Source organism: Pan troglodytes, chromosome 20 (assembly GCF_028858775.2).
Source record: "Pan troglodytes isolate AG18354 chromosome 20, NHGRI_mPanTro3-v2.0_pri, whole genome shotgun sequence".
NCBI classification, from domain to species: Eukaryota; Metazoa; Chordata; class Mammalia; order Primates; family Hominidae; genus Pan; species Pan troglodytes.
Window position 1 is genome coordinate 13,688,158 of NC_072418.2, and position 16,154 is coordinate 13,704,311.

The 16,154-nt window shown below is 51.6% G+C and overlaps 1 protein-coding gene across 26 annotated transcripts in view; it reads left to right on the forward strand.

Annotated features, from left to right (window-relative positions):
• Positions 1-1,338: 1,338 nt before the first annotated feature.
• SMARCA4 (SWI/SNF related, matrix associated, actin dependent regulator of chromatin, subfamily a, member 4) overlaps positions 1,339-16,154 on the forward strand; it is a 101,377-nt gene continuing 86,561 nt past the window's right edge. For 8 of the 26 annotated variants that reach the window (XM_063801189.1, XM_063801192.1, XM_063801193.1 and 5 more), the window contains exon 1: positions 1,417-1,579. The gene's annotated coding sequence lies outside the window, so the exon portion shown is untranslated. Of the gene's footprint in view, positions 1,580-1,717; positions 2,135-16,154 lie in introns of those variants that run through there. The other 18 variants (XM_016935029.4, XM_016935038.4, XM_016935042.4 and 15 more) reach the window with 12 other exon arrangements.

The window sequence follows — 16,154 nt, forward strand, 5'->3', positions numbered from 1 at the left end:
AGAAGTTGCAGTGAGCTGAGATCGTGCCACCTCACTCCAGCCTGGGCAACGGAGTAAGACTCCGTCTCAAAACAAACAAACAAACAAACACACAAAAAAGAAAATACACAGAAGAGGCCAAGAGGCTCAGGGCCTTCACTCTCGGAGGAAGGTTTCTCTCTTTCACCACCAGCCTGTCTGCATTCAAACGTGTTCTTTGCAACGAGACTTCCCTGGCTGCCCTATTTAAAATGTCCATGATCCTCCCAGTGTTCACCTCACACTGTACTATTTATTTTTTTTGAGACGGAATTTCACTCTTGTTGCCCAGGCTGGAGTGCAACAGTACGATCTCGGCTCACTACAATCTCCACCTCCTGGGTTCAAGCGATTCTCCTGCCTCAGCCTCCCGAGTAGCTGTGACTACAGGCGCGTGCCACCACGCCCGGCTAATTTTTTGTATTTTTAGTAAAGACGGGGTTTCACCGTGTTAGCCAGGATAGTCTCATCTCCTGACCTCATGATCCACCAGCCTAGGCCTCCCTAAGTGCTGGGATTACAGGCATGAGCTACCGCGCCCGCCTAATTTTTGTATTTTTAATAGAGACGGGTTTCACCATGTTGGTCAGGCTCGTTTCTAACTCCCGACCTCAGGTGATCCGGCCGCCTCGGCCTCCCAAAGTGCTGGATTACAGGCGTGAGCCACCAAGTCCGGCCTCTCATACTGCACTATTTTGCTTATTAATCTTGCTTCTTGTCCTCCTTCCCCACTAGACCGTGGGCTCCACGGCGGCTGGGACACAGTAGCAGATCAATAAATATTTGCTAAGCTAATTAATGGCACTTGGGAAGTTTTGCAGAGAAGGCGGCCACGGTCGGGCCCCGCCTTGCCTCCCCAAATAGGCCTCGCCGCCCCAGGTCAGGGATCAAAGCGGTTCCCAGGCGCGCCCTTGGCCCGCGGGAAACCACTGCCCGGTCTTGGCCCAGGCGGCCCGTCCTACGGTCCAGGGTTCCTATTTCCGAGCCTCGGGGACCTCCTTTCCCCACGGACCCCACGGCCACCGGGATCCCATTCTCCAGTTGCCCCATCGTCACCGCGGCCGCCGCCACCGCCGCCGCAGTGGCGTCCGCTCTGCGCATGCTCTGGGGCGTCAGGACGCGAGGCGTGCAGAAGGCGAAGCGTGCGCAGGCGCGGGGCCATCGCGGCCCGAGTGGGGCGGTGCATCGGACGCGCGTGCTTCCTCCGGGCCACGCCCACCCCCGTCCGCCCAGGGACGGGCGCGCACGCGCGCCGGGAGCGGAAGGGCGGGCTGGCGCGCGCACGAGGCCGGGCAGGCGGCGGAAGCTGGAGAGGCCGCCGCGGTGCTGAGGGGGAGGGGAGCCGGCGAGCGCGCGCGCAGCGGGGGCGCGGGTGGCGCGCGTGTGTGTGAAGGGGGGGCGGTGGCCGAGGCGGGCGGTCGCGCGCGCGAGGCTTCCCCTCGTTTGGCGGCGGCGGCGGCTTCTTTGTTTCGTGAAGAGAAGCGAGACGCCCATTCTGCCCCCGGCCCCGCGCGGAGGGGCGGGGGAGGCGCCGGGAAGTCGACGGCGCCGGCGGCTCCTGGTAAGGAACGCGGGCCGCGGGGGCAGCGCGGCGCGGGGCCGGGGAGGGCGGTTTGAATGGAGCCGGGGCGCCGAGGGGGGAGGGGGCTGCCGGCGCGCCCTGTGCGGGGCCGGGGTACGGCGGCGCCCGAGGGTCAAGAAGCCCAGCCGGCAGCCGCGCGCGTGGGGAAGGCCACAGTGTCGCGAGGCCGTGGCAGCGGCGGCCCCCGCGGAGCGGCGGGGTGGGTGGGGGGCCCGGGCCGCGTGGAGGCCGCGCGATCCTCTCCGCGCGCGCTCTCGCCGGGGTCGCCGGACAAAGCTCGCCCCCCTCGCCCGGCACCCCTACAGTCGCCCTCCCAGTTACAGCGGCTGCAACAATAGGCAGGCGTTGGGGCTTTTCTGGCTGCGTGGTAACGGGTCCGACCTGAATGTTGCGTTTTTGGCGAAGCTGCGATCGGGGCTCAGCCAAACCTCCAGATATGTCCGGCGTCGGCCGGACACGGGCATTAGCGGTCCCCTTGGGCTAGCCGACCTCAAATTGTCTTAAAAACGCGTCATTCCAGATTTTCAAGGAAAGGTAAAGGACTCCCCCGATGCCTTGCAGTTAGTGACTTCAAAATGTTTGCCCGAATTGGGGTTGGGGATGGGGTCGGCGGCAAGTAGGGGAGCACGGAGGAAATCCTTTGCTGTGTAAAAGCATTGCTTTTCTTTTGCATCCTTTTTTCTCCTTCCCAATTGGTTTTTCAGATTAAGGCTTTTATTTTCAACGTGGACCTTTTGGGCGAGTGTTTTGTCCCGATCTTGAAGATACCAGTCTTGTTTTTTTTTTTTTTTTTTTTTTTTTTTGGTCAGTGACTCCTTGGGGAAAGTAGCAAGGGAATAAGCGGAAAAGCCGCTTCGCAGGAATTTGAAGCAAGTTTTCAGTTTGGATTGATAGGCTGCATTCAAGCTTGATTCCTGGTGCTGTCAGTCACTTAGCACACTGTCACTTTAGGGAAGTGGCTTAACCTCTCTGAACCTCTTAGTTTTCCTCCTTTGTGAAAGCTCCTTTGTGAAAGGGGGTAATCTCCCAAATGGAATTGGTGAAAGCCTGTAAAATGGTTCCTCGCAAGCGGGAAGCACTATTGTAATTGTCTGGTCCAATCTCCCTCATTGTTCAGCAGATAACTTCTTGAGGCCCTACTAAGTGTTGGATGGTCGGGGGTTGGATCCTGGAGCCTCTGCAGTCTTGGAGGGGAGCGGGTGGTAAATGTGGGAACAAACTCTCTTGGCCTATCGTTTATTGCTCTTAACCTGCACTGTGAGAGGGACACAGCGGACAGGCAGGGGATCGGTGGTAGCCAGAGATCACGGGGGCTGCTTGGAAGAGGGGGCCTCAAAATCAGGGAGGGTGTGTAGGATTGTATTTTGTTTTTGAGGCAGAGTCTTGCCTGTCGTCTAGGCTGGAGTTCAGAGTCCCAATCTCCGCTCACTGTAACCTCCGCCTCCTGGGTTCAAGCGATTCTCCTGCCTCAGCCTCCCGAGTAGCTGGGACTACAGGCGCCCGCCACCACGCCTGGCTAATTTTTGTATTTTTAGTAGATATGGGGTTTTACCATGTTGGCCAGGCTGGTCTCAAACTCCTGACTTAAGGTGATCCACCCACCTCGGCCTCCCAAAGTGCTAGGACTACATGTGTGAGCCACCGCGCCAGGATTGTATTTTGACTTTCCCTGGCCACCTCAGACTAGCCATTGTTCCCCTCAGCTACATTCATACATCAACTTGGTCCTTTCCGGTGTAGCTGTCACCCCCAGCACCGTGAGAGCTGGGGTTGTGTCTGCGTGGCTGGCCCCACAGTACCCTGGGCCTGACACATAGTAGGTCTTTAGCGAACTTATGTGGATTGAATGAGGGGGTCCTGTGGAAGATCGCGTGACCATCTGTGTAAAAGGCTTGGTGCAGGGCCAGGTGCAGTGGCTCATACCTGAAATCCCAGCACTTGGGGAGGCTGAGGCGGGAAAATTGCTTGAACCCGGGAGTTTGAGACTAACCTGGGCAACATAGTGAGACCTCATCTCTACAAAAAATACAAAAATTAGCCGAGTGTGGTGGCATGCACCGGTGGTCCCAACTACTCAGGAGGCTGAGGTAGGAGGACTGCTTGAGCCAGAGAGGTGGAGGCTGCAGTGAGCCATTCTTGTGGCCCTGCATTCCAGCCTGTGCACCAGAGTAAGACTGTCTCAAAAAAAAAAAAAAAGAAAAGAAAAGAAAAAGAAAGCTTGGTGCAGGACTGGGGATGGATTGTAAGGGATACAGGTTAGTTGTTTGAACAGTTTTTGCACTTTCCAAGCCATTGTTTCCTGAACCTCAGTTGTCGTCCTCTCCCCTACAAAGTGTGGGGTGGTGGTTAGCGTGGGGTGGTGGTAAGGAGTACTCATTCTGGAATCAGACCTCCTGAATTCACACCCAGCTCTCTAAATCGTAGCTTAACCTCAAGCGAGGCACTTAGCAGTAGGGCCCCCCACTTGTGAAACAGGTAGGACAAGGATGCCCGAAACTTCACAGGCTTCTTGTGAGGGTTGAATGAGGTCACATGGGAAGCCGCTAACACACTGCTGCACCTGATGCATAGTGAACACTTGATTTTTTTTTTTTTTTTTTTTTGAGATGGCGTCTTGCTCTGTCATCCGGGCTGGAGTGCAATGCCCCTGTAGTCCCAAGCTCCTTGAGAGGCTGGGGCAGGAGGTACAGGCTGCAGTGGACCATGATTGAGCCACTGCACTCCAGCCTGGGTGACGAAGCGAGACCCTGTCTAAAAAAAGGAATAAAAATTAATTCATGCATAGTTAGGAAAGTAATAAATGGTTTTGCATGGGCCACCTAAAATCATTTTGTGTCCAGCCCTTTAGGAGACGTAAGTTGATCGTGCAGGCTTTTGAGCAGGGGAGGCGATGTCATCAGAATTGTGATATAGGGCAGTGCAGTGGTCTCTAAACTTCTTGTCAGTGAGGAGCATCCCAACATATGTATATTTATTTACAATTTATTTGTGTACCTTTGCTTCTCCTTGGGAACCCTCAAAACACCAGGAGATAACCTTAGACCATTCCATGTTTTGGCTGTTTGTGGGAGGTGGGAGCATGGGAGGGACTAGGGTTTTGGGCAGATGTCTGGTGGAACTTTCTTTCTTTCTTTCTTTCTTTTTTGAGACGGAGTCTTACTCTTGTTGCCCAGGCTGGAGTGCAATGGCGCGATCTCGTCTCACTGCAACCTCTGCCTCCCGGGTTCAAGCGATTCTTCTGACTCAGCCTCCTGAGTAGCTGGGATCACAGGCGTGCACCACCACACCTGGCTAAGTTTTGTATTTTTAGTAGAGATGGGATTTCATCATGTTGGCCAAGCTGGTCTTGAACTCCTGACCTCAACTGATCCACCCACCTTGGCCCTTGGCCTCCCAAAGTACTGGGATTACAAGTATGAGCCACCACGCCCGGCCTCTTTTTTTTTTTTTTCTTTTGAGACAGAGTCATTCTGTCGCCCAGGCTGGAGTGCAGTGGCTCGATCTTGACTCACTGCAACCTCCGCCTCCTGGTCTCAAGCGATTCTCATGCCTCAGCCTCTGGAGTGGCTGGGACTACAGACGTGCACCACCATGCCCAGCTAATTTTTGTATTTTAGTAGAGACAGGGTTTCACCATGTTGGCCAGAACTCCTGGTCTCGAACTCCTGGCCTCCTGTAATCTGCCCACCTCGGCCTCCCAAAGTGCTGGGATTACAGGCGTGAGCCACCGTGCCCGGCCAGTCTGGTGGAACTTTCTATCAGTAAGGAAACAGGCCTAGGGTTATTTTCTTTCCACAAGGGTTGTCAAGTCAACCACCTGGGTTTGACTCCTGGTTTTGTCTTTCCGTCCCTCGGTCATCAAGGCTGCCATGGCACAGAAGGACCCATTCATGGTGCCTGTAGACAGAACACAATGTGAATGGTGCCCCCTGGAGTTGTGCAAGAAATGACCCAGCCACTCTTCCCCATTTATGTGGCGAACAAGCATGCATTGAGCGCCTGCCATGTGCCAGGCACTGCTGGGGAGCTGGGGATTCCATGGGGAACAGGCAGACAAGGGTCCTGTTCTTAGTAGCTCACACCCCACTCTTGACTTGCAAAGGGGGACAGTACTAGTACCCAGCTTGTAGTATTGCTGCAAGAGCTGAACAACCAGTGACAAATGCGAAGTGCTTAGAATGGTGCCTGGCACATAGTGCTAAACAGTTGTTAGTGCTCATCATTTATTAGGATTCTTGCAACAGCCTGGTGGGATGACACAGATAATATACTTTTTCCTCTAGTCATAAGTTCTGTATGTTTCAAAGTGGTAGCAAAGGAGTCAGCTCCTCCATTTTGTCCTTAATGGCTGCACATTGTTTAACAGCAGGGATGCATTCTGAGGAATGCGTTGTGAGATGATTTTGTGGTTGCGTGAAGATGATAGAGTGTGCTTACACACATCTAGATGGTGGAGCCTAGTCCACATGTAGGCTCTGTGGTATATAGCCTATTGTTCCCAGGCTATACACCTGTACAGCATGTCACTGTACCGATTATTGTAGGCAGTTGTGACCCGATAGTATTTGTGTATCTAAATATATCTAAACAGAAAACGTATGGGAAAAATACAGTATTATGATCTTTAAAAAATTTTTCTAATTAGACAATTCAAGGAGGAAAGTATAATCTTATGGGACTATTGTATATTTGGTCCATCATTGACCAAAATGTTATGTGGTGAAGAAAACCATGCTTTGAAATTTCACCATAAGGCATTGGAAAAGGGAGAGTGTGTTTAGTGGCATGGGTTTTTTTTTTTTTTTTTTTTTTTTTTGTTTGAGGTGAAGTTTCACTCTTGTTGCCCAGGCTGGAGCGCAATGATGCGGTCCTGGCTCACTGCAACATCCGACTGCAGAGTTCAAGCAATTCTCCTGCCTGAGCCTCCCGAGTAGCTGGGATTACAGGTGCCCGCCACCATGCCTGGCTAATTTTTTGTATATTTAGGAGAAACGGGGTTTCACCATGTTAACCAGGCTGGTCTTGAACTTCTGACCTCAGGTGACCCACTTGCTTCAGCCTCCCAAAGTGCTGGGATTACAGACGTGAGCTACCGCGCCCGGCCAGGTTTTTAAAAATATCAAATGTTCAGCCGAGTGTGGTGGCTCATGCCTGTAATTCCCACACTTTGGGAGGCCCAGCAGGGCAAATCACTTGATCCCAGGAATCCAAGACCAGCCTGGGCAGCATGGCAAAACCCCATCTCTACAGAAAAGTTAAAAAATTAGCCAGGCATGGTGTTGCACACCTGTAGTCCCAGCTACTTGGGAGGTTGAGGTGGGAGGATCAAGCCGAGGAGGTGGAGGCTGCAGTAAGCTGTGATCGCACCACTGCACTCCAACCTGGGTGACACAACAAGACCCTATCTTAAAAAAGCCGGGGGTTGGGCTGGGCGCGGTGGCTCATGCCTGTATTCCTAGCACTTTGGGAGCCGAGGCGGGCGGATCGCCTGAGCTCAGGAGTTCAAGACCAGCCTGGGCAACATTGTGAAACCCCGTCTCTACGAAAATACAAAAGAAATTAGCTGGGCATGGTGGTGTGCGCCTGTAGTCCTAGCTACTTGTGAGACTGAGGCAGGAGAATTGCTTGAACCCGGGAGGCCAAGGTTGCAGGGAGCCGAGATCGTGCCACTGCACTCCAGCCTGGGCGACAGAGCTAGACTCCGTCTCTACAAAAGAAAAAAAAAAAAAGCCGGGGGGTGGGAAGGATAACAGCTGCTGGAATACTGGGGGAAGGTATGAGAGGGAACAGGTCAGAATGAAGCCTGAGGCTGAATGGAGCTTCAGGTGCTGCCACCCTCATAGGTGTCAACCCTAAGGAGACATAGCGGACTCAGTAGTATGCCCAGTGATTTCTTGATTGAAGTTTTCTGTTAACTGCATCCTAAGGACATTAATCATTAATTTTTCAGGGTGTGGGATTGATGGGCATGTGAATTGTGGCCTCAACTCTTCTTCATATATGGGAAAGGGCCTGGATGGAAGTGCCAGGTGTAGCTGGGTTTGTTGTTACAGGGCAGAGAGAAGGGACACATTGATTTCCCTCCAATTCCCTCAGGGAAGGGGGCTTTCTTGTTTTTATTTTATTTTATTTTATTTTTTGAAATGGAGTCTTGCTCTCTCTCTGTCGCCCAGGCTGGAGTGCAGTGGCACGATCTCGGCTCACTGCAAGCTCCCCCTTCCGGGTTCACGCCATTCTCCTGCCTCAGCCTCCTGAGTAGCTGGGACTACAGGCGCCCACCACCACGCCCAGCTAGTTTTTTTTTTTTTTTTTTTTTTGTATTTTTAGTAGAGACGGGGTTTCACCATGTTAGCCAGGATGGTCTTGATCTCCTGACCTCGTTATCCGTCTGCCTCAGCCTCCCAAACTGCTGGGATTACAGGCGTGAGCCACTGCGCCCGACTGGAAGGGGGCTTTCTTTAGAAAACAGGTAAATGTTAGTAGGGTGGAAACCAACCCTGGCCCCTTTCAAATGTGTGTTTTTTTTTTCTTTGGAGACAGAGTTGTACTCTTTTCTCCCAGGCTGGAGTGCAGCGGTGTGATCTCGGCTCACCGCAACCTCTGCCTTCCAGGTTCAAGCAATTCTTCTACCTCAGCCTCCTGAGTAGCTGGGATTACAGGCGTGCGCCACCATGCCTGGCTAATTTTGTATTTTTTAAAAATTTTTATTTATTTATTTATTTTTTTGAGACGGAGTCTTGCTTAGTTGCCCAGGCTGGAGTGCAGTGGCACGATCTTGGCTCACTGCAATCTCCGCCTCCCGGGTTCATGCCATTCTCCTGTCTCAGCCTCCCGAGTAGCTGAGACTACAGGCGCCCGCCACCACGCCCTGCGGGGGTTTCACCATGTTAGCCAGGATGGTCTTGATCTCCTGACCTCATGATCCGCCCGCCTCGGCCTCCCAAAGTGCTGGAATTACAGGCGTGAGCCACTGCGCCTGGCCAGTAATTTTGTATTTTTAGTAGAGACGGGGTTTCTCCGTGTTGGTCAGGCTGGTCTCAAACTTCTGACCTCAGGTGATCCGCCTGCCTTGGCCTTCCGAAGTGCTGAGATTACAGGCATGAGCCACCACTCCTGGCCTCAAATGTTTTTTTAAGTCCCAGACTGGTTTCCAGAGCTTTGCTTTTGGGGACTCTGTTACCTCCCTAAAGGGGCATAGCTTCATTTATGTATGTGGACACTTGTCACTGTGAACCGTTTTGCTCTGTGTGCAGCCAGCTGTGAGTGTGATAGAGTAGCACGGGCCCCGTTTTTAATAGTGATCGACTTTAAAATGGTTCTTTGAGGAGGTGTTTTTTTTTTTTTTTTTTTTCCACTTTTTATTTTTTTAGAGACGGAGACTCGCTGTGTTACTCAGGCTGGTCTTTAACTCCTGGACTCAAGTGATCCTCCAGCCTCCACCTCCTGACTAGCTGTGATTACAGGCGTGATCCACTGTGCTAGCTCTTGGGAGTTTTTTAAGTTTTCTCTTTGCCACTGGCAAGTCACGCCCCAGTGGCTCAGGAAGCAGGTGGCTGATGTGACAGTTGCTGCTCACCTGTTCAGTGGGAGACTTGAGGGGGAGGGTCTGCTGTATGCGACCCAGCTTGCTCCGAAAGTCCCAGTAAAGGGGCATAGTGGATGTCTCATTGTGCCCAGGGAGCTGAAACTGCCCCTGTGATGATCAAATGTGATTCTGGCACAGCCTGGACTGGCTGGGCACCTGAAGGCCTTGCCCGCCTCCTGGAGGCATCTCCTGAGTGCCTGTGGGAGTGACTCTTTACTTGCCCTTCCTCTTGACTCTGCCCTTCCTCGACCTTCAAGGTTCTCATCCTATTTATTCCTTTTGATCCTTGGCCTGAATGAGTTACTCAGGCCCTGGAGTCAAAGAGACTTGAGGCGGGATTCTGTTCCGCATGACTTAACCTCTTTGAACTCAGAATTCCGTTTTCCTCTCAGAATCTCCCTGGCCTCCACCCTCTACCTCAAGAACCAGGGGCTGAACCCCAGCCCTGCCTGTCTTTGCCAAGCCTTGCTCTAGGGCTTGGTCAGCCTCGAGGAAGGGGGGCCTTGTTACGTTTATTTAAAAATTTATGTTTTAGGTTTTACTTTCTTAGAAGTGGAGGTCTTGATGTTATCTCCCAGGCTGGTCTTGAACCCCTTGGCTCAAAGGATCTGCCTACTTCAGCCTCCCAAAGTGCTGGGATTATGGGCGTGAGCCACTACGCCCGGCACCTTTTTATATTTCTTTCTTTTTTTTTTCTTTTTTTGAGACAGAGTTTGTCTCTTGTTGCCCAGGCTGGAGTGCAATGGCGGGGTCTCGGCTCACTGAAACCTCCGCCTCCTGGGTTCAAGCGATTCTCCTGCCTCAGCCTCCCGAGTGGCTGGGATTACAGGCATGCACCACCACACCTGGCTAATTTTGTATTTTTAGTAGAGACGGGGTTTCTCCGTGTTGGTCAGGCTGGTCTCAAACTCCTGACCTCAGGTGATCCACCTGCCTCAGCCCCCCGAAGTGCTGGGATTACAGGCGTGAGCCACTGCACCCGGCCCCCTTTTTATGTTTCTAACAGCACGTCCCAGCCGAGGCCCTGGTGTTCACCCTTGCCTCATCTCTTGCCCTCACTTGCACATCCATTCCATCAGCATGTCCAGAGAAATTAAAGTCATTATCAGACTGTGCCACTCCCGTGCCTGGAACATTCTAGCAGCTCCCCACTGCACTGGATGCTCCTGGAGCCCCTTTACTGTGGCCCTCAAGGCCTGTGACTTCTCCCCTATGCCCCACCTGTGGCCACACCCAGTTGCCCTCTGAGGTATGATATGGAATATATTTGGTCTTTGCGCCACATGTCATAGGAGTGATAGGTGTGTCTTTTAAAATTCATAATGAGCCCCTTTTGATCACAGCTGAGTTTATGCTTATGAGGTGATTTAGGATGGGGCTCCTAGATAGCCCAGGATGGGGCTGGTTACCAGAAAGACCAAGTGCTTAGAGGGTGGCATGCACGGAGGGGCCATTGAAGCTGTCTGTATTGCTTCCATCTGGTTGACCCCGAGTCGTATCCGTCATAATAAACCATTAATGGGAAGTGAAGTACCTGCCTTAGTTCTGGGCGCTGCTTTAGCAAATCAATCAAACCGAGGAGGGGGTTGTGGGAATTCCCAATTTATAGGTGGCTGGGCAGAAGTACTGGACCCTGGGATGTGCAAATGGCATTTGTAGTGGGAGCAGTCTTATGGGACAGCTCTTTTTCTTTTAGAGACAGAGTGTCACTCTCACCCAGGCTGGAGTGCAGTGATACAGTCATAGCTCATTGCAGTGTCCAGCTCCTGGGCTCATGTCATGCTCCCGAGTAGCTGGGACTACAGGTGTGCACCACTGCCAGGCTTAGCTAATTTTTAAATTTTTTGTAGAGACAGGGTGCTATACTTCCTAGGCTGGTTTCAAACTCTTGGCCTCAAGCAGTCCTCCCACTTTGGCCTCCCAAAGCGCTGTGCTTAGGTGAGCCCACTGCATCTGGCCGATAAAGTCCTTAACTTGTGGGAGATAGAGTCTGAATTGAGTTAAATTGTAGGACACCCAGCTGGTGTTTGGAGACTTGGAGAATTACTTGGAAAAGACCCACGCATCTGGTCACAGAATTGTTCTCGGTTATGAGAGTATAGTAGAAGAAAACTGGTTTTCTCTGAGTTGGTGTCAAAAGTGCTGTGTGAGAGTGTAGAGAAACGGAGTGTGGGCCAGGCACGGTGGCTCACGCCTGTAATCCCAGCATTTTGGGAGGCTGAGGCGGGTGGATCACCTGAGGTCGGGAGTTTGAGACCAGCCTGACCAACATGGAGAAACCTAGTCTACTAAAAATACAAAATTAGCTGGGCGTGGTGGCGCGTGCCTGTAATCCCAGCTACTTGAGAGGCTGAGGCAGGAGAATCACTTGAACCCAGGAGGCAGAGGTTGCAGTGAGCTGAGATCGCACCATTGCACTCCAGCCTGGGCAACAAGAGTGAAACTTCATCTCAAAGAAAAAAAAAAAAAAAGAAATAGAGTGTGTTTTCCCACCTTCCCTGCTCCAGCCACACTGGCTGACTTGCTGTGCCTTGGAATATGCCAAGCACAGTCCAGGGCCTTTGTACTTGCTGTTCCTCTGTGGTAGATAAATAACCACATGGTGCCCATGTCACTACAGATCTCTGCTCAGACATCTTCATCACTGAGGTGTCCCAGGCCACCATAGAAGGAGTGCTTCTCATCTGTTAACCCTGCGAACCCTGCTTGATTAGATTTATAGCACTTCCACCCCCTATGTGACATTGTGTCTTTTTTTTTTTTTTTTCTCTTTGAGACAAGGTCTTGGTCTGTCACCCAGCGGGGAGTACAGTGGTGCAATCATAGCTCATGGCAGTCTGGACCCTCCCACCTTGGCCTCCCAAGTAGCTGGGACTACAGCCGCATGCCAGCTAATTTTTGTATTTTTCGTAGAGACGAGGTTTCACCGTGTTGCCCAGGCTGGCCTCAAATTCCTGGACTCAAGTGATCGACCTGCCTCAACCTCCCAAAGTGCTGGAATTACAGGCGTGAGCCACCATGCCCACCCTGAATACTTTTTTTTTTTTTTTTTTGGAGGGGGGAGATGGAGTTTTGTTCTTGTCGCCCAGGCTGGAGTGCAATGGTGCGATCTTGGCTCACTCCAACCTCTGCCTCCCGGGTTCAAGCGATTTCAATTTTCCTGCCTCAGCCTCCTGAGTAGCTGGGATTACAGGCGTGCACCACCACGCTCGGCTAATTTTTTTTTTTTTTTTGAGACGGAGTCTCGCTCTGTCACCCAGGCTTGAGTGCAGTGGCGCAGTCTCAGCTCACTGCAACCTCCGCCTCCTGGGTTCAAGCGATTCTCCTGTCCCAGCCCCCACACCGAGTAGCTGGGATTACGGGCGCCTGCCACCATGCCGGCTAATTTTTGTATTTTTAGTAGAGATGAGTTTTAACCATGTTGGCCAGGCTGGTCTCAAACTCCTGACCTCAAGTTATCCACTCGTCTCGGCCTCCCAAAGTGTTGGAATTACAGGCATGAGCCACCAAGCCTGGTCCTGATTTTTTTATTATTAGTAGAGATGGGGTTTCACCATGTTGGTCAGGCTGGTCTCGAACCCCTGACCTCAGGTGATCCACCTGCCTCGGCCTCCCAAAGTGTTGGGATTACAGGCATGAGCCACCACGTCCGGCCCTGAATACTTTTTTTTTTTTTTTTTTTTATATAACACTTCCACTTTCTATGTGACATTGTGTCATGTTTGGCTGTTTCTGTCACTCTGCTGTCCACTCCTCCAGGTAGGAATTATGTTGTTCTCTGCCAGATGCCTGGTGTTTGGAACCAGCTTGGTGCATTCAGCGCTGTTAGTATTTGGGGGTAGTCATCGGTAAGTCCTCTGCTGTGGCGGTGGAGAAGGCCTGTCACGAGTGACACTGGGCAGGTATGGATTCTGCATCTCCCTGCCCACTCTTGGCCTTTGCATGCCTCTGTTGTGGGGACTCCTCTTGCCATCTCCACACAGTGTCACTCCTCACGCTCAGTGTTGCGTATATAGCTGATAACACAGCAGACCCGGTGGTGGCGCAGGACATCCATCCAGTGGGCCTCGGCCAGCCGAAAAGAAAGAATAGGGGCCGGGCACAGTGGCTCACGCCTGTAATCCCAGCACTTTTGGAGGCCAAAGTGGACGGATCATCGGCTCAGGAGTTTGAGACTAGCCTGGCCAACATAGTGAAACCCCATCTCTACAAAAAATACGAAAATTAGCTGGGCATGGCGGTGTGCGCCTGTAGTTCCAGCTACTCGGGAGGCTGAGGCAGGAGAATTGCTTGAACCCGGGAGGCTGAGGTTGCGGTGAGCTGAGATTGTGCCACTGCACTCCAGCCTGGGTGACAGAGCCAGACTCCATCTACAAAAAAAAAAAAAAGAATGGGGTTATTGATGTTCCACAGGGAGCGTGGGTCAGGATGGATGTGTAACACTTGATGCAGTTACTCTACGTGTTATGTTTCTGCTGGGTCACATTGTCACATGGAGACATGATCAGAAGAGCTTGAAAAACATCCATCTAATTGATAGCTAGGATAGCATTTGCAGGCTTGCAGTGTAGACACCACACGTCCCTGTGGGGTTAGAGGACACTCCCCTAAGGCAGAGAACTGACCTGGATGCTTTTAGGTCCTTTGGGTAGGTGCTTTTAAGCGGTTTTCTTTTTTTTTTTTGAGACGGAGTCTCGGTGTCACCCAGGCTAGAGTGCAATGATGCAATCTTGGCTCACTGCAAGCTCCGCCTACCAGGTTTACACCATTCTCCTGCCTTAGCCTCCCGAGTAGCTGGGACTACAGGCCCCCGCCACCACGCCCAGCTAATTTTTTTTTTTGAGACAGAGTCTTGCTCTGTCACCCAGGCTGGAGTGCAGTGGCATGATCTCGGCTCACTGCAAGCTCCGCCTCCCGGGTTCACGCCATTCTCCTGCCTCAGCCTCCCGAGTAGCTGGGACTACAGGCACCTGCCACCACGCCCGGCTAATTTTTTGTATTTTTAGTAGAGACGGGGTTTCACCGTGTTAGCCAGGATGGTCTCGATCTCCTGACCCTCGTGATCCACCCGCCTTGGCCTCCCAAAGTGCTGGGATTACAGGCGTGAGCCACCGCACCCGGCCTGGAGGTTTTCTTATAGACCACCGAGGGGAACATTTTGTTTTGTAGTTCACGCATAGTAAACGGGGCTGGCTCTGCGGAAGCCATCCTGCCCATTGCTGTTGTTCCGCCCAAGCCTCTGCCATAACCTGACTCCCACGTTGGTCTGCTGCTGAAATGTGTCCGTGAACAAATTTCCCCAAGCCCCAAAAAACACAATAGCAGATATCCTGGGGCCAAACTTAAATATAATGCTAGTTTCTCATGCAAGGTGAAAACAACCACCATAATTCCAACAAACAGATTTCCAAGGGATCCGATTGCTGGTTAGCAACCTGCCCTGCCTGGGGCTGGTCACCGCAGTGCTTTAAGACAAAAGCTAGGGGTGGCGTGAAAGAAGAGACCAGACCTCTTCTCTTCCTCAAGCAGTCTCCTTCCACATTTGAACGTCAACAGATGTTTCTATTTTAGATGATAATTTTGATGAAGTTGAAAATAATGAGAACACGGTGGTTCTCACATCCTTTGATCTTTCTCTTTTATTTCCACAAAGACACTTCCTGGGCATTTCTTGTGGGTATTTATTTCATGGGTATTCTGATTTAGGCTTTTTTTTTTTTCTTGGAAGTTTTTCTTTAAAAATCTGAATATAAAAAGTAATAGATGGCTATTGTAAAAAATAAATAAAAAGCGCCAGACACCTGTGATATGGAAAGGGTAAGTTCCTCATCACATGCCATCAGAGAGAGCTACTGGCTGTGCTGACAGCGGTTTGTGCATGTTTTCTTTGGGGTAATCTCTATGCATGGATTAACATGCATATATATATATATATATTTTTTTTTTTTTTTTGAGACAGAGTCTTGCTCTATTGCCCGGGCTAGAGAGCTGTGGTGCGATCTTGGCTCACTGCAACCTCTGGCTGCTGGGTTCAAGTGATTCTCCTGCCTCTGCCTCCCAAGTAGCTGTGATTACAGGTGCCCACCACCACGCCCAGCTAACTTTTGTGTTTTTGTAGAGATGGGGTTTCACCACGTTTGCCAGGCTGGTCTCGATCTCAGGTGATCCGCTCGCCTCAGCTTCCGACGGTGCTGGGATTACAGCTGTGAGACACCATGCCCAGCCATATGCATATATAGTTATTCTTTTTTTTTTTTTTTTTTTTGAGACAGAGTCTCTGTCGCTCAGGATGGAGTGCAGTGGCGTGATCTTGGCTCACTGCAACCTCCGTTTCCTGGTTCAAGTGATTATCGTGCCTCAGCCTCCTGAGTAGCTGGGACTACAGGCATGCACCATTACGCCTGGCTGACTTTTGTATTTTTACTAGAGATGGGATTCTGCTATGTTGGCCAGGCTGGTCCCGAACTCTTGGCCTCAGGTGATCTGCCTTCCTCGGCCTCCAAAGTGCTGGGATTATAGGCATTAACACCACACCCAACCTTACTTTTTTTTTTTTTTTTGAGTGTTTCTCTGTTGCCAGGCTGGAGTGCAGTGGCGCGATCTTGGCTCACTGCAACCTCCACCTCCCGGGTTCAAGCGATTCTCTTGCCTCAGCTTCCCGAATAGCTGGGACTACAGGCCAGCTCCACCACGCCCAGCTAATTTTTGTATTTTAGTAGAGATAGGGTTTCACCATGTTGGCCAGGGTGGTCTCAAACTCCTGACCTTGTGATCCGCCCACCTTGGCCTCGCAAAGTGCTGGAATTATAGGCGTGAGCCACCACGCCCAGCCTCTCAATTCTTTTTTGATGTGCCAAGACTTCTGCAGCGTGGGTTGTGTGGGGGTTCTGATTGCTGGGCAATTGAGGAGCTTCTCAAGAAATTGAGGCAATATGGCCACACCACTTCTAGACCCTTTGGCCCAGGGAA